We start from the raw sequence: 20,000 nt of genomic DNA on the forward strand, positions 1-20,000 counted from the left end.
ATTGAGTTATATTTTGCAATTTCACTGTTAGATTAACCACGTGTTACGCCAGCGGTATAGTTTTTGTTTCAGTAGCTTTTATTTATTTATCTATTTATTTATTTTTTAAGATTTATAGCCTGTTCAGGCAATAAGGCGGTTGATTATTTATTAATGTAATAAGATACTGAAATTACAATGAGGCTGTTTAAACCTATTTAGGATGAAAAGGTTCAAAGCAGCGCGCTTCAGGAGAGAGAGAGAGAGAGAGAGAGAGAGAGAGAGAGAGAGAGAGAGAGAGAGAGAGTCGTATAAACAAGGCATGATCAGCCCTCCAGCTTACTCGGCGCGTCCGATGCTAAAATCTGCAGCAGTAAAATAGAGCTTTGTTTCACAGACGAAAATTAAAATAGATACGCTATATCTTATTACAAATAATTTTTCTGCGCTATTTGATTTGCACATTATTCATTTTTTTACATTTTCATTCAAATTAGTAAATCATAAATATCCTATCCTAAAATTCCTGTATCTTTACTCGAAGCGAAACGACGTTTTCCAGACCTTTTTAGGCTTCTTAACCCCCCCCAAGTAAGCGTTTACTTTTCATTCAAATCAATAAATCATAAATATCCTATCCTAAAATTCCTGTATATTTTACTCAACGCGAAACATCTTTTTCGGAACTTTTTAGGCTTTCTATCCCCCCCCCCCCCAACAACAACAACAACAATATTTTTTAGGCTTACTCCCGAGTAAGTTTTTTTTTTTTCCAGAGACTAAGAACTGAAGCTAAGTATCTACTTAAACTCAAGGATTAAACGTACTACATAACTGACGAGATACTTAGGTTAGTATCAGCTACTATGCAGTTAGTAACTCAAGAGATGCCTTAGAGGAAATGAGGTTGAAATTGAAGAAAGTGTCAATTCCAGTGGAGATATCCATGAAGTTCAAGCATTATCCCGAATTATTGAGAAAAAAGCAACAGTGATTGATGAGCCAAGTAGAATTTTGGAGTCGGAGAAAGAGGCAGCTGGTAACAAAAAAAACCTGCGAGTTATTATATATCCAAGGGATGAGATTTTTGCTTGTGTCGAAAATTTGCATATTTTGATTAAAGCAAAAACTAGTTCTTGGGACAGGGTCTTTAATTTTGGCGTGGTAAATTATACTCTTCTTCCGCCAAGTTTGAAAATGACCTTACGAATCATCTTATCTATAGCCAAAATTTATTTTATGATATGACTCTAATTATATGGTAATGAATGGGTAAGCTATATAATTGGATATCTAAATTAGCATCTATAGTTTACGTATATGATGATTTTTATAATTTAAGAGTATGGCCGTAAAATTGTGTTGAACTGTATACGAAATAAATTATCCCCGTATTTCTTCAGATAGCGTATGATATAACATCAATCATAGTAGACTTTGATAGTGCGTCATAGTACATAGGTTACACTTTGTCTTTCGTCCCTGTGAAAGTCCTTTGCTTCTGAGTTCAGAGATTATTTTGTCTGGTCGTCTCTCATTTTCTCTTTTTTTTTGCGTGGCTCCGACAGAGAGAGAGAGAGAGAGAGAGAGAGAGAGAGAGAGAGAGACTTTAAATAGTTTACAGAGAGAAGAGTAGTACTGCCGAGAGCAGAAAGTTTGTCCGTTTGAGCCGAAACGTCTTAAAGTCTGTCAAAGTCTTGGACATCACAAAGAGTGGCTGAAAAGAGGTCTTCAGAGCCTAGCGTAGAAGTTAAATAAACGCGAATGAGGAAGGGAATCCAGATTCGCGGTTTGCGAGGAAGCGAATACAGGGGAAAGATGTCTTCAGAGCCTAGCGTAGAAGAAGTTAAATAAACGCGAATGAAGAAGGGAATCCAGATTTTCGCGGTAACGAAGCGATAGAAGAAGGGCAAGTGCACTGGGAGATTTGCGGTTTGCGGAGCGTTTTAATAGAGAGGGCAAAGTTTTGAAAAACTTGGAAAGTATGATTCATAGGGCGATGCATTTTGATTAGCTGCCTTCATTTCGTAATAGACGAATGGGTACGTTATGGAAAGGTATTGACGAGAACGGTGCACGGGACAGGAATCGATGGAGATGACCCGTTCATAACGGCGACCCCGTATAAAAAATTGGTTACAGCTGGGTAGAAGAAGAAGAAGAAGAAGAAGATTACATAATAGACGAATGTCTAAGCGCCTCAGTGGCGTGGTCAGTATGGTGTTGGCGTATACCACCTCGATGGCCGCGAGTTCTCGATTCTCGGAGCATTCCACTCAGGGGTTAGAGATGTGTATTTCTGGTGATAGAGGTTCACTCTCGACGTGGTTCGGAAGTCACGTTAAGCCGTTGGTCCCGTTGCTGAATAACCACTGGTCCATGCAAATTAAAAACAATATACAAACAAACAATAGACGAATGTCTTTATTTTTTTTTGAAGTGAAGGGTTCATGTACAGCAATATATCCTTTTTAAACTTTTATTGGATCAGAAACGAGAAACGAATACAGCTCTGATCAGGTACTACATGGCTGGTCTTCTGTAGTTCAAAGAAACCACTAATCAGGTAAAAAAAAAAAAAAGATTTGGAGTGACGTATAGGATTTGATCAAGCAAGTTCGATAGAAGGACAAGAGAACAGCGTGTAGTAAATGACAGAAGTATTCTTCTTCGAAAAAAAAGGACAAAATCTGTCAGGATTTCAGACATCAAAGTTGGAAGCGCAGATGTTTTTGAACTCAGTTCAGTGGGCGCCAGAATTTTTAGCAAGAGGTCGGAAGACCATGATAGGTTTTTCTCATTGCAGGGACATTTTTTTTTTTTTTACAGGTAAAGAGTTTTCGTTCCTTCTTACTGAAAGGCACTCCAAAAAAAAAAAAAAAAAAAAAAAAAAAATCCATGAAAGCAACAACGGTCAAAACCCGTGTCTAAAGTAAAGATATTGTTTTTTGGTAGCCGATAATATTTTCTTTTTAATATGTTGACCTAGCAACGAGGGCTGTTTGACTCATGACTGGGATGAGATTGTAAGGGTTGCTCATTTTTAGATTTTTAATTTTTTTTTTATCGGTTCGTTCTTTTATGAATAGTCATATTTTTCTTTTTAGTCGGAATATAGGAAATGTTCTTCGGCATATGGATAAAATGTTCAATGAGAAATATATATATATATATATATATATATATATATATACATAGTATAATATATATATATGTATATATATAAGCTCCTTGCCTAAGAAGAGAGAGAGAGAGAGAGAGAGAGAGAAGAGCGGGGAGGGTCAAATATAGGAACTCGTGCGCGATCACTCCTCGAACTATGCAAATAAGTACAAATAATTCCAATCCTTAGTCAAAGGGGGAGGCAGGTCGTATTGTAGCCTGACTCAAGGACACAGTGTTGATGGCCCTGTGTCTTCAGTAAGTTTCACAAAAGACAAACTCCACGAAACTAACAACAAAACTATATACTATAAGTTTGCCCAGTTCTGGGGGCTACGCATAAGACGACGCTGATGCTGCTGCTACAACAACATAGTTAGGGGAGCGTATCTCCCCCCGCCCCCCCACAGAAGATATATCCAGCAGAATAAAAAAAAAAAAAATAACGAAACTCCTTAGAAGTCAAAGGATTCTCAGCGTGTAGGAATTTACTTTTTGTGGCGTCTGCGAAAGTTCACCATAGATTAATTATGACTCGTGCCACTCAAAAATTAGTTAAGCGGCTCAGTGGCGAGATCGGTATGGTCTTGGCCTGTCACCTCGGTGGCCGCAAGTTCGATTCTCGGGTTTTCCACTGAGGAGTGAGAGATGTGTATTTCTGGTGATAGAAGTTCATTCTCGACGTGGTTCGGAAGTCACGTAAAGAAGTTGGTCCCGCTGCTGAATAACCTCTGGTTCCATGCAAGGTAAAAACACCATACAAACAAACAAAAATTAGTTACGATCAGGTATATATATTATACGTTATATTTACAAACACACAAAATGTTTTTTTTTTATTATAACAAGAAAAAAATACACAATAGTTTGTTTATGAATTTGTCTCTCTATTTACTGAAATACCAAAAAGTGTTCCAGCTATAACAGCTAACTAATATAGAGATGAACTGACCTAAGAAGAAAAATAGAAAAATAAGATGACGAGGCTCTCATACAGAGAGACCTGGTTTGATCTGAACGAAAAAATAGATTTACAAGAGATTCGACAACCGTGACGAAGCATAAGAAAAAAAAGAAAGAGATATTTTGGAGAAACACTACGAGAGACGGCTCAAAAATGAAGTGTAAGGTGCATTTTTTAGGGAATTAATTTAGAATTTATCGCTGGTGGGTTAGATCGTAGGTAGATAGTACCTCTAATATTTGTGCATTTACACACACACACACACACACATATATATATATATATAAAATATATATATATATATATATATATATATATATATATATATATATATATATACATATATATGCGCATATGTGTATATATTATATATATATATATATATATATATATATATATATATATATATCTTCAAGTAATCAAAGTCCACAATTATGTAAAATGTGTATTAAAAAATACATAAAAGACGGGAGCTTTCGTCTCTTGATCAGTAGACCTCATCAGCCGTAACTGATTTTTCTTTTCAAAAAAATATATACAAAAAAGTTACGAAGGACAGGCAGGACTCTGGAAACGTCTCCAAGGAGATAACCACCAAAACAAACTATTTTAATTTATGTTATTCCCTCGTTCAAATGTCTGGCCAAAGGACGAGCCGATCGTCGTGGTTGAACTACCTCCTCTGTGTGTTCGGCTGTTCCCTCGTCCAAATCTCTGCATCGGCACCTGCAATGGGGGTTCTTCCTTCCAATGCCTGGGCAGGAGAAAGAGAGACAAACCTGGGCAGTAGGAGTGGTGCAAACAACGTCTGTTCTAATATTTACAGTTTTTAGAACCAAAAATAATTTAAAAATGCATCCTACTGCCCAGGTTGTACTCTCTTTCTCCTGCCCAGGCATTGGAAGGAAGAACCCCATTGCAGGTGCCGATGCAGAAGTTGTGGACGAGGGAACAGCCGAACACACAGAGGAGGTAGTTCAACCACGACGATTGGCTCGTCTTTTGGCCAGACATTTGAACGAGGGAATAACGTAATTAAGATAGTTTGTTTTGGTTTGGGGTTATCTCCCTTGGAGACGTTTCCAGAGTCCTGCCTGTCCTCCGTAACTTTTTTGTATATATTTTTTGAAAAGAAAAATCAGTACGGCTGATGAGCAGGGCTGCCGTTTCGTGGAATTTCGTCTGCTAGTGTAGAAATATTGTACATCTGGCAAACTGACTGTAGAAATTTTTTCTCACATCCACAGTCCTTCACTTGAAGCATGAATCAGTGCATGAATAGGAAGAAAGATATGAAAAAAATTATGGTAAAAATATGTTGATTATATAAATTCATCAAAATAATGCTAAATACGTGAAATCAGTGCAAACTTTTGGTTATAATATGACGTGGATAATTCCACGTCATGTAGAATAAAAGATCTACATTTGAAATAAAGCTTATTTCCCCTCGCCAGGAGTTTACTTTTTTGATAAAGTATGTTATTTAAATACTGTAGGGTTTCATTATCCTATAGGATAATAATACAACAAAATAATGTGTAACACTACAAGGTGAGAAGTGATAACGTAGCACAGCCACTGAGGGAACTTAATTCCTCATCTGTTTTGCGGGTGAAAGGAGTATCGGTCTACCCCACGTAGTTAATATATACGTCTTTGAGGTTACCAACATCCACTCTTACAAGTTGGTAAATGTTAATCGGTGATAGTAAAATGCGGCCTATTTTTAACGTGTTCATAGTGAAAAGAGAAAACTTAAAGTGACCCCGGAAAAAAAAGAAAATGTATATGTTGTGTCTTATGAAACACAACAAAAGTGGGTATAACTACTCCAGATTGAAAACGAAATTATTTTTTTCCTTTTCGGTAATAGTGCTATGTCGAAATAAGCGGAAGCTGAGAGAGGTGTGGCTCGGACAGAGGGAGTTTCAGCCTTGGTTGTCCAGGGTGGATGGTGACGACCACCAAGGCTTTTTGTAATAAATGTCAGAAACATTTGATGCTGGACTAACCACAATAAAGAGGCACATGGTAAGTATATATATAGTATATATATATATATATATATATATATACTATATATATATATATATATATATATATCGGTCCATATAGTTCATATATAGTAGCATATATTATGTTGCGTGGAATGACAATTCCCTTAAAAATCATAATGAGTGACGGCGTTGGTAAAGTTATGGACTGTTACCCAGGAGAGGGCACAGTTAACTCAATTATTAGGTATTTGTTATTATAGAATTATTGCATGGTTTAGCAAACGTAGTGGCCAAAATTTTATCAAACTATGGTAATTCATACTTGCCACTTACGATAATAAAAACAAAAATTTGTATTTTAGTATTAACTTTGTTTGAATACGACATCCTTCCTCTTCCAGGAGAGCAAAATTCATGGAGCTACATCCTGGCTAGAGAAAATGTTCGTCCTCCACACCACCATGACTTGGACCGATCTATTGCAATTGCAAAGATTTGATGCTTGCTTCATCGCGGAGCATAAACCTCCCATTTCTTTTGGCGGACCATTTCACTGAACTGTGCAGGAACATGTTTCCTGATCTGAAATAGCAACAATCCCTGCACATGAAAAGAACAAAGTGCAGCGAAATGGTTTTTTAAGCAATTTGGTAATAAAATTCATGATGATGTTGTCTCACAGCTTAGGATTAATAAATTTTCATTAGTGATAGACGCGACAACTGATGTAAGTACCACCAAATGTTGTCAGTGCTTGTGAAATATTTTGATTCACATGGAGGAACTATTAAGACCAGGTTGCTAGATTTTGATTAATGTATATGAAAACCATTCCTCAAATGTAGGCTCCAGTGGAGAGTCATTGTTTGAAATGATTATGCACATCTTAAACTCAAAAACATTCCATTAAATAATTGTAGGTTGGGGCAAGCGGATGGGGCCTCCAATATAATGGGGGTCATACAATTTCTCTGTCCAGCAGGTTGACCTTGGCAACACCTTCCAGACCTAAAAATTTTTCAAGTGCATTTGCATTCCATACATCTTTGTGCTTCAGAGGCTTCCTTCCAAAGTGCTTCCCAGGCAGTGCGAGGACTTGCTGAGGAACATTACACTCACTGCTCTACAGTGCCAAACGTAAATACGAATTTCTGCAATTCAGAACCTTTTCTCTCTAAAACCCCACAAACTTCTTCATGTATCACAGACGCGATGGGCTAAGTCTCCACCAAGCAGTAGAAAGGGGTCTGGAGCAGTGGGAGGAGGCTTGAAGCAGTACTTTGTAAGTATAGAAGGAGTGGAGAAGCTTAGGTCCATAAAACCTAATAGTAAATGATCTCAACGATCCCTCAATCTATGCATATTTTTTATTTTTTAAACTTTATTTTACCTTTTTGCAATAAATTCAATCTCTGTTTCAAAGGGAGACACCAACAATATATTTGTTTAGTTCATTTTTCATGTTAACAGGCTCTATAATACTATATCAATATTTTTGCCGTAAGGTAGGAAATTATTAACAAATCAAAAAATAGAACATTTTGATCCAAGCCAGGGAAGTGAACCATATACCACTCAGCAATATTATTTAGGGGATTCAGTTCATACGCTACTGCAAAAAAAAGAGGAATACTATAAAAACAAAAACGTAGTATGGTCGTTGATATCAGGAGGAGATGTAGATTGTTCATGATAAAGCTGTGTGAAAAAAAAGAAATTTAAAAAAGGTTTCATTTACACGATGATCTTTGGGAAATGGCTTCGCTGTTTAATCCAGGAAAAGGTTTTAGATCCAACCACTAGAGATGTAATGCCCCTCTTGTCGTAAAGGTACCTCGACTGTATGATGGTGATCTGCAAACCCTAGATAACAACGAATGGAGACACCTTGACAGCACTCCCATACCCTTAGACATCACTCCACAACTTACAAACCTGTTGATTTCTACCTAAAACTTGGGGTCCTATAAATTTGATAACCACATATTTGTTCAAAAGTGTCGCCACATTTGCTCTGAATATATTGGCTTTACCTGTAACAAATACAGATGCAGAAAGATTGTTTTCAAAATTAAATCTCATAAAGACAGATGTAAGAAACAGCCTTAGTATTGACTCAGTTAAAGCCACTCACATATATTTCTGAATCTGTAAAAGAACAGGGGTGTTGCTACAACTTCCACCATCAGAAAATTTAATGAATATTTTGTAGATTGGAGATAGGTATTGAGGATAAAAATGCAGATTAAATTTTTCAAGTTTTTTATTTGAAGTGTTTTGTTTTGTATATGCTGTATGTACTATAGAGTACATACTTCAAACATTGTTTGATTTTTGGGGTACGTACTAATTTTGTTACTAAATAACTCTAACACAGTTATTAAAATGTGTGTAAACAGCATATAGTTGCTCAGTTGCTCAGTTTTCAGTAAAATAAAGTTGTCAATATAATATAAATGGTGAATTCTGCATGCCCTTCAAGTATTTAGTGTAGTCTCCCCTTACTTTTTCTGTTATAGCCACCCCCTCTCATATTTCTCTCTCTCTCTCTCTCTCTCTCTCTCTCTCTCTCTCTCTCTCTCTCTCCAAATTTGCAGTTTAAGAGAGCGAAAGCCTGATCCAGCGGGAACTTTGATTGTTAACCGGTTAATAACCTCACCTGACATCGGATTGCAATGCAACAACATCACGTGCTGCCTTCTTTATGAAGACTAGGCCGCTAGTATACGATGCACCACCGTTTCAATATCATTCAATATTAGTTATATAAAAAAATTATTGGGAAATTGATTATTATGGTGTGACATTAAAATGTGGACAAGAGGAAACCAGGAGGTCCAGTTATTTTGATAGTAAGGACAATAGTGAAGGAGTAATTACAATGGTATTCATACTCTCATAATATCAGAATTCCATTTTATACACGGCACGTGACAAGTGATACGAATTCGATGGAGATGACGATGGCTCAAACAAGCTCAGACAAATTCATTAAAGCACTTTAAGGAAGAAATATTAGGTGAGTTTTTTATTAGAAATTATTCATATTAGATATTACGTTTATGTTATTAGGAAAAGAGATGACTGGTTTTGTAATATTCATCGGTTAATGATAGTATATGGTTATATGATTATTTAACTATATTTTACTCGCTACTTTACAATAGTTGATAGTGTATTGGAATTGCTGTCGTTTTTTTCACCAATCATGGTGGAATAGAAAACGAAGGGAAATTTGACGTCACCAGCAGCTACGAATTTATGGCAGCTCTGTGTGATGGCAACACTCAGTATTCCACAGTGTTGTGTAGAAAACGGTAACCAACTCAGTTTTTTAACTCCATAGAGATAGGTACTAACTTGAGCATTCTTCACTTTTTAATTTTTTATATATTTTTTTGTTCATTTTTAAATTATTATATTTAACTTTTATGTTGCTCCATTTTTATTAATATTAATACTGAATCTTTTTTAATTTGTATATTTTGTATATTTTACAGCCCTGATGATGAGACCCAACGTCTCGAAAATTTGGAAAATACATGTATGATGCTAAGCTGGCTTTTCTCCATCCTATTTATATTAAATCTACGGCGTTCCAGATGCCCCAACCTTCCTATATCCTATATTATATATATATATATATTATATATATATATATATATATATATATATATATATATATATATATATATACCACACACATAAAGTGCTCATTATTAACTATTCTCATATACTAGAAATTCCTTTACAGATTAATTGATTTTATCCTAGTATGTTTAGTGACATTGCCTACATAGTCCACATATACATTGCATCGGGCATCGTCCTCGATAGTGTCTTCATTGTATAGTGACCACCAATTGCCTCACTTCTAGGAATTCCACAGAGATAGTGTGGCTATTTTATATACAGACGTGACTCAATTGACATCAGGCAAAGAATGATGAACTCGTCGGTCTATCTGTATAAAGTCACATCTTACTATAATGGGCGTAATGTCTGTCCGTCCGTCTGTCATTCAATCACGGCCAAACAGCTGGTCCGATGGGCATGAAACTTGGCAGGGTTATAGTGTGGACCCATAAGATGGTTTGTAATGGGGTTTCATCCTATCTCCCCCCCCCTCCCCCCTCTGAAGGGGATGGGGGTGAGAAAGGATTCCCTGAAATGGAGGTGGTTCTGCCAGTGAAGCAAAGGCTGACTATGCCCGTAGACTTAGTTACTTTACGAATTTTCATACATAATTTCTGTATACATACGTTTGCTAGTCTCAGTAATTCTAGCTCGTTCGTCAACAGTTCATTTTTTAAGAAAATCTATTCATTTTTAAAAGATATCAAGAGGAAGGAAGCCCGAATAGCCTCAGGTTTCCAGTTAAAGTTAATAACATAAATATAATTAAGGCGATTTATTTTCATCCGTTGATGAATTAGAAAGATAAATTATTCCACTTCTGGGTTATATGAAATCGAGTAATTTCATTATATAGATATCCTGCATGGTTGATAAAGCGGGGTTAGCCCCTCTCAAAAGAAAAAAAAACCGTCGTAATTTATATGAGGAATGAAGCCTTTTTTTTGTTTTAATTAATCCTTCGTGGGTAAAGAGTCTCATAGACTTAGCGCATTCTTATCCCCGGTATTCATTAAGGATCTATGGAAAAGCTCACATCAATCAGATTAACTCTCTTCTTATCTTATCTTCCGTTTTGATAAGGAAGTGATTTCACCGGACGCTTTCGGTTTTACAATTTATTCCCTCTTTTTGTCCTCTCCAAAATTTTTGGGCCTATTTCCAAAGCTGCGTATTGCTTCATCCCATTACTAATTCATCATGCAGAGGTATGAGAGAGCTGGGAAAAGAAATAAGTTCCAACTCTTCGAGCGGTTCTATTTTTGTTAATAATAAATAATAGTAATCGAGGGCAGTTCAAATTCAAATCAGGCTCTGGTCATGGAGAATGAAAGAGAGAGAGAGAGAGAGAGTTGGAAAGTGACCCTTTCCGCCTATCACTTGAATTTATATATGTGTGTATATATATATATATATATATATATATATATATATATATATAATGTATGAATAATATACATACATGTATACATATATATATATATATATATATATATATATATATATATATATATATATACACATACACACACACACACACACACATATATATATTATATATATATATATAATATATATATATATATATATATATATATGATGTATGTATGTATATGTACATATGTGTATGAAATATGGAAAATAAAATACCATACACACACAAAACATATACATATATATATATAATATTTATATAATATATCTATATATATATATAATATTATATATAATATAATATTATAATTATATATATATGTGTGTGTGTGTATATATATATATATATATATATATATATATATATATATATATATATCTATATATTACTTCTAGGGCACAATTTTTCACGGATACAACATTCATTGAATAGAATGGCTTTCTCACTGTTAACCAGCTTTTTTGAAATTGCTTCATATTTTCTAATTATTTTCTTTACTTCATTGTTCAGTTACTAATGGACACATAATGGGGTTCTTCCATTTACTCCAGTATTTTTACACGCGACAGCTGTTTCGTCAACCTATACGTATTGACGTTTTCAAGCGTACTGATACAATATGTTGTTTAGGATTAAGCTGGCTTTATGCCAGCACGGGCTCTTGCTCATAGAGCAGCCGTAGATACAAATATGAGCCTACATGCGTTTTGTGACGTCATGAGGACGGAAAGGTAGTACAATTGCCAGATACCTAGTTTTAAGTATACAAAAGGACTATAGTGGAACATAAAATAAGACATAAATAAATATGTTAACAACAGAAATTATATAAAAAAGTTGAAAGTAAGTTATTATATACATTATACATAAATTATATATACATTACATATATGTTTAATTCACTGAATGTCAGTGTGCGCTCCTGTCCGCGTGTGGGGGTTTTGTCTCACGCGGTTGAAGGTCTGCCTCCTACACGAGGGCAAGGAACGGTCCTGCCTCACGTTGGATGTTTAAGGCTGGGACGTTTGCATTGCAATGCTGACTGCTTCTGATATCAATAAACGATTGTAGTTGCCTTCCTTGTGTATTATTTTGGTGTTTGTGAGAAGTTCTTGTAATGATGGTTTTTTATTGTGGGTAATCCACAAAGTGCTGATGATGGCTCCTTGGTTTCTGTGGGCCTGCATGCGACGTTTGAGTGTGGTGGTTGTGTGTCCGATATAGCATTTTTGGGGGGGGGGGACTGACATTGCTCGTCAGCACAGACAAATTTTTGTATACTATATCAGATTTAACCTCTTTCTCCGTCGATGGGGCCGTACTATTTTTCATTACCAAAGAGGCCGTAAGGTTTGGTTTGCAGTAAATCCTTGCTGTTATTTTGTTATATGGCGCTAGGGGTGGTTCCTCTACGCAGTATACCAAGGATGGCTTTCCTTCATCTTCGTGGTGTTTGTTGTATGGTATCTGATGGTATATCACTATTTCTTTGTCTTTGTCTTGTGTGTTGTTCCTCGGGTCGGATTATGGAAAGCCTCTAATCTCTTTTTGACAACTTGCTGGATCAATGTCGTCTGGATATCCGTTATTTGCGAGCAGCTGTTGAACTCTGTTGATTTCTTCGTTAGTCGCTTTCCACGTGGAACAGTGTCTTATGGCACGTTTTATGTATGCATTTACCACAGATCGTTTATATGCATCAGGGCATTCTCCTCTAGCATTTAAGCATCTTCCAGCGTCTGTCTTTTTAGTGTATATGGTGGTATTGTATTTGTTGTTTTCTTTTGGGCCACAAGTACGTCCAAGAAAGGGAGCATCTTCTCATCACTTTTCTTTCTACCGTAAAATTTAATGTAGAATTTGCTTGGAGTTTATTTACTAATTCTTCTATGTCATTGTCGCCCTTTGTTGTGATAAAGATATCATCAATATATCTCCCATAGATTCTGGGTTTTGGGTGTTCTTCAATGTGACCTCTTCTTTGTGTGTGCCATGTATGCGTTTGCGAAAAGAAACCCCGAGGGGGGAACCCATTGCCACGCCGTCCTTTTGTCGATATATTTCGCCCTATGTGAGAGGAATGGGGCTTCCTTTGTACATGTTTCCAGCATCTCTTTTAAGCTTTTTTTCGGGGATCGGTAATGGTGGTTTCTCAGAGCGGTATATCTTGTCCATGATGATTTGTATAGTTTCATCCACTGGTACGTTAGTAAATAAACTTTCAACGTCCAGGGATGCTATGTCTTCGTCGGGTGCGGTGTCTTGCAGTAGGTCGATGAATTCCGTCGATGATTTTAGCGAGAACGTTGAGGGAATGTACGGCACACACAGAAGAGGTCACATTTGAAGAACACCCAAAACCCAGAATCTATGGGAGATATATTGATGATATCTTTATCACAACAAAGGGCGACAATGACATAGAAGAATTAGTAAATAAACTCCAAGCAAATTCTACATTAAATTTTACGGTAGAAAAAGAAGTGATGAGAAGATGCTCCCTTTCTTGGACGTACTTGTGACCCAAAAGAACAACAAATACAATACCACCGTATACACTAAAAAGACAGACGCTGGAAGATGCTTAAATGCTAGAGGAGAATGCCCTGATGCATATAAACGATCTGTGGTAAATGCATACATAAAACGTGCCATAAGACACTGTTCCACGTGGAAAGCGACTAACGAAGAAATCAACAGAGTTCAACAGCTGCTCGCAAATAACGGATATCCAGACGACATGATCCAGCAAAGTTGTCAAAAAGAGATTAGAGGCTTTCCATAATCCGACCCCGAGGAACAACACACAAGACAAAGACAAAGAAATAGTGATATACCATCAGATACCATACAACAAACACCACGAAGATGAAAGGAAAGCCATCCTTGGTATACTGCGTAGAGGAACCACCCCCTAGCGCCATATAACAAAATAACAGCAAGGATTTACTGCAAACCAAACCTTACGGCCTCTTTGGTAATGAAAATAGGTAAACGGCCCCATCGACGGAGAAAGAGGTTAAATCTGATATAGTATACAAATTTGTCTGTGCTGACGAGCAATGTCAGTCCCCCAAAAATGCTATATCGGACACACAAACCACCACACTCAAACGTCGCATGCAGGCCCACAGAAACCAAGGAGCCATTCATCAGCACTTTGTGGATACCCACAATAAAAAACCATCATTACAAGAACTTCTCACAAACACCAAAATAATACACAAGGAAGGCAACTACAATCGTTTATTGATATCAGAAGCAGTCAGCATTGCAATGCAACGTCCCAGCCTTAACATCCAACGTGAGGCAGACCGTTCCTTGCCCTCGTGTAGGAGGCAGACCTTCAACCGCGTGAGACAAAACCCCCACACGCGGACAGGAGCGCGCACTGACATTCAGTGAATTAACATATATGAATTAATATATATTTATGTATAATAATGTATATAATAACTTACTTTCAACTTTTTTATATAATTTCTGTTGTTTAACATATTTATTTATGTCTTATTTTATGTTCCACTATATCCTTTTGTAAAATACTTAAAACTAGGTATCTGGCAATTGTACTGCCTTTCCGTCCTCATGACGTCACAAAACGCATGTAGCTCATATTTGTATCTACGGGCTGCTCTATGAGCAAGAGCCCGTGCTGGCATAAAGCCAGCTTAATCCTAAACAACATATTTGTATCAGTACGCTTGAAAAACGTCAATACGTATAGGTTGACGAAACAGCTGTCGCGTGTAAAAATACTGGAGTAAATGGAAGAACCCCATTATGTGTCCATTAGTAACCTGAACAATGAAGTAAAGAAAATAATTAAAAATATGAAGCAATTTCAAAAAAGCTGGTTAACAGTGAAAAGAAAGCCATTCTATTCAATGAATGTTATATATATATATATATATATATATATATATATATTATATATATATATATAGATATATATATATATATATATATATATAATATATATTGAGGTTAGGAATTATGAAACGTGATTTCCATATGATTCCATACCTCTGGATTCCAGTTCCAGTTTCCCAACCAGAATGGTTGTAATATAAAATACCAATTGTATTATATGATCTAATAACTCATAACACACTTTGATTGTTCCACTAATTAAATTCTAAAGTCAAAGAACAATTGCCTCGCTTTACTTTACCTGGTTGTTTAAATGCTATTTCGAAATAGTCTTCATTGAGAGGCTCTGTTTTCGGGAGTGGGCCAAAGGGACTGAATGGAGAGAGATTCAATCAGCTTCCATCGCTATCGAGACACAAACAGCCAGGCTACCTTAACGAAGAGGGGAAAAGGAGCCTGTAGATAAAAATAAATTGGGGAAAGAGAACAGTCGGTAACGTGTGGGAAATAGGAAAGTCAAAATCCTTGGATTTTGATAGAAATAGATGGGAGGCGAAGTCGTCTAAATCGTCTCTCTGCAGTTTGAAATTCTCTCTTCAGTCGCTGGGAAATTTTCTTCGTGGCCAAAGATTGATTTGAAAAGCAACGAAGAACAGTTATTTTTGCCAACATGATTATTATAATATGATTGCTCCTTGTATGGGACGGCAGCAAACTTTGTCGGAACGTGGAAAAAAAATATCTTCGTATCCTAATCGAAAGCTTAAACTTTTATTATTTGAATTATAAAGTTTTAGATGAATTATGGGTAATATTGTGAGACGAGCTATGATGGCACGCGCTACGCTGCTGCGCTGGAACCAGGCGCTGCCCGTCATGTCTCCCCTACCTTCCCGATCGTCTTACTTACTCCGCCTCCACCGGGGCGGACAAACAGGTTTGGAGGAGGAGGGTGTATGTATCATGTCTCCCCCTACCCTCCCGATCCCGCTACCTACACCGCCCCCCCCCCCCCCCCCCCCCCCCCCCCCCCCCCCCCCCCCACCGGATCCAAAGGATAAAAAAAATGCAGATGAGTAGAGTATTTGCTTTAGAAGCCAAAGATGGAAGGTATCATGGGACTCCTGTGGTATCCATTATAGAAGAGAAGTGTGGAAATTGAATAAAAAAAAAGTAAAAAAAAATGCGCAATCGATTTTTCTGTACAGCATATTATGTTAACATGATCTGCGGCCTATGATGCTTTCAGCCACGGCCCGGCGGTGATGCTGTCTTATAGCGTTGCCAGACGCACGATCATGGTTAACTTTAAACCTTAAATATAATAAAAACTACTGAGGCCTAGAGGGCTGCAATAATTTGGCTTCGGTAGTTTTGAAGATCTGAGGGCGGACAGAAAAATGGGACGGACAGACAAAGCCGTCTCAGTAGTTTTCTTTTACAGATAACTAAAAAAAAAAAAAAAAAAAAAAAAAAAAACAAAAAAAAAAAAAAAAAAAAAAAAAATTGGCTCAAAGGTTAATTCACCTGTGATTGTATGATATTTCTGTATGAGGAACCATTTCCATATAGAAAATCTGGCATAAACGTAATTCCCATAATACTAAGGTGAGAGGAAAGTGGAGGACGATAGATTATTAAAAACAATTTTTTTTTTTAAAGTTTTAGAAGTTTACCAAAATGCAGATATTTAGCTGTAGCCATGAGGCTCGCAGGAGCTTATGTTGCAAAAAAAAAAGTACTACAAGACTAATTTACGTATATTATAGCATAAAGCCTAGATAAAGCTTTCAGTTTCAAGAACCAAATATATCGTTTTTAGTTATTTCATTAACATAGGCCATATTTGCATAAGTAAAAGCGTTGGAAAATATCTGTATTTTAACTAATGGCAAGTCATAGGACTTTAATGTTTCGAAGACAAATTTATTCCAAGGTTAGTCGAACTGTTATTTCATATTCAAGGGATTAGAGAATCAGGGGAAGAGATAGCGGTTTTGTAGGATATGTATTCGACGGGTTACTAATGACTCCTATACTAATATGAAATTGGCTCTCAATTTGTACAATCACTGTGGAGGTAGATATCTCGCGATATCTCGCGACATCTCGTCTTTGGTTCAGCAGCTACATTGAGCATAAGAGCGATCTCGTCTTTGGGTCAGCAGCTACACTGAGCATAAGAACGCTCCCCGTACTACCATCTTCTACGATCTAAATCACACGAATAAATGAATTTCCCACAAGGGCGAGAGGACGTTTACTTGGCATAATATAAATCATAAAAATTTTTAGTGACTTGAGCATAATAGGCTCAATTATCCGGCTAATAGGATATCGATAAACGTTTATCTCGAGTGCCATAAGGATGATGGCGCTTGTCAGTGGTTTGTCAAAATTATAGCGATCGGGCCTGCCCGGGCTAAAATGGGCGCAAGAGAAATTGAGAGAGAGAGAGAGAGAGAGAGAGAGAGAGAGAGGATTTTTATAAGAAAATGACAGACATCACCAAAATTCTTGGTATTACAAGTCCCAGAGGCAATTATAAAACACATAAAAAAAAAAGTCATAAAAAAGGGCGTGAGAGGAATAAGTGACATAGGAAGAGGTCAGGAGCAAAAGGAAAGGGAAGCAGAGAGAGAGAGAGAGAGAGAGAGAGAGAGAGAGAGAGAGAGAGAGAGAGATTCTTGATATTTCAGGTTTTAGAGGTAATTGTAAAAAATAAAAGAGTAACAAAGAAGAATTGCAGATGATAAAAGAATAATAAAGAAAAAGATAAAAGAATAATTAAGAAAAATTTTAAAAGATAAAAGAACAATAAAGAAGAATTGTAAGAGATAAAAAAAACAACAAAGAAAAATGTTAAAACGTAAGAGAATGATAAAGACGAATTATAAAAGATAAAAAAATAGCAAAGAAAAATGTTAAAAGATAAAAGAATAATAAAGAACTGTAAACGATAAAAGAGTAACAAAGAAAGCAATAAGAGAAATGAGAGCTTAGTGAAATGTACAGGGAAGAGGGTAAGAGCAAAAGGAAAAAGAGAGAGAGAGAGAATTTTAGTTTTTATTGTAGTTTGTTAATCACTTAAGTTTTGGTGTAGCCCAAACAAGTGTTTCTCTAATTAGAAAACCTGGTAAAAGGAGAGAGAGAGAGAGAGATAGAGAGAGAGAGAGAGAGGACCATAATTAACAAAATTCTTGATATTCCAATTTCCAGTGGAAATTGTAAGATAAAAAAAAAAAGGTTAAACAAGTGTGTAAGGAAAATAATGGCACATCGAGGGAAAGGGTTTGTGGGGGGTGGGGGGGGGGGGGGTAGGGGTGAGGTAAGGTAGGAACAAAGTCAACAGTGAGATTCCCTCTTAGGGGAAATGTGGTACACAGACACAATCTTCCTTTCCCCTGTTCCCTCAGATGCCTTTGGCGGGGCGCCCTTTGATATGGAAAGCCAGAAGCGCCGCCAGTACCCACCCACATACCCACCTACCCACCCACCCACCTTCTCTTACCTAGACTCAATATCACATGATGGTAATGTACCGTGGGTTGTTATCGCTGATAGGAGAAGGGGACGTATACGCACTTGGAAACCCTCGGGGAGGTACCTATACGAGGTAGATGTCGTCGAGAGGTGTAGGAATTGCAGAAGGATTAAAGGCGAGGAGGTTGGGGTGGGGGGTGGGGGCTGGGTTTTAGGAGAGGGATGTGGATAGGGGGGTGTGTGGTTTGCACAAGGAGGTAGTGGTAATGACGTTACTCGTATGATTGTAGGGGTAAACAGAATGCATTTGGGGTATTGAGAGGAGACGGCCGTGATTATTATCAATTAGACTTCGGGTATGAGTGATTTAAGTTATAATGTGATGAATGTCATGAAAACAAATGTTCCACCTTATCACTGTGACCACTTTCTTGTCTCTGTTTCCGTGTCTTTATCTTTCTAAATTATTGTTATTTTTTTCTATAAGTATTTAGTGTGTAGTATCACTTGTTCGTGCGTGGAATAAATGAGAAAGAGGATTAATCACGAATTATTAAGGTTCCTTATTAATCTCATATTATACTTTAAGCGAAAGGGTCAACAGGAGAATGATATTCTTAGATAAATATAGTTTTAATATATATATATATATATATATATATATATATAATATATATATGTATATATATATGTGTGTGTGTGTGTGTGTGTTTGTGTGTGGTTTATAATGTTGCTCTTTAAATTCAACAACTCATTGCTGCTTTATTTTGGTCAGAATTTGGATGATTAAAAATTAGGGTCTAAATCTCGTGACGTCCTTTTTGAACGGAAAAGCGTCTATAATTTTACTGGCTAAGCTTCTCTCAATATATATATATATATTATATACAAACACACACATATATAATATATATATATATATATATATATATATATATATATATATATATATATATATAATATATGTGTGTATGTATATATATATTTACATTATATATTCATACATATTATTTATGCATATACGTGCAACATCAAGGTCAATTGAAATACACGACCACAGAATTTACCAACCACAATTTGGTAGAATGTTAAGCGGACAGAATCCAGAACGTTAGCTTAGTGAAAATTCTGTATAATAATTCTGAAGCTTGGGAAGAGCAGAGAGAGAGATACCTATGACTAAGCCCTGGCCGGATGTTGCAACAGAAATGCAGAGACAGATTGCAAGTAATATCCGGGAAATGTCGTTGCATATCATATGGCTGACGTTGTTGCGAAAGTGTACTCCACTGGTTTACCTTTCATTCCACTTAATGGGTTTAACTCGGTAAAAAAACCCAGTTTTTATTGCTATTATTTTTGTTCAGAATCATCTCCTCATAGTACGTAAGTGTTACGTTTTCATTATATATATATATATATATATATATAATATATATATATAAATATATATAATTTATAATATATT

Source organism: Macrobrachium nipponense, chromosome 39, assembly GCF_015104395.2.
Source record: "Macrobrachium nipponense isolate FS-2020 chromosome 39, ASM1510439v2, whole genome shotgun sequence".
NCBI classification, from domain to species: Eukaryota; Metazoa; Arthropoda; class Malacostraca; order Decapoda; family Palaemonidae; genus Macrobrachium; species Macrobrachium nipponense.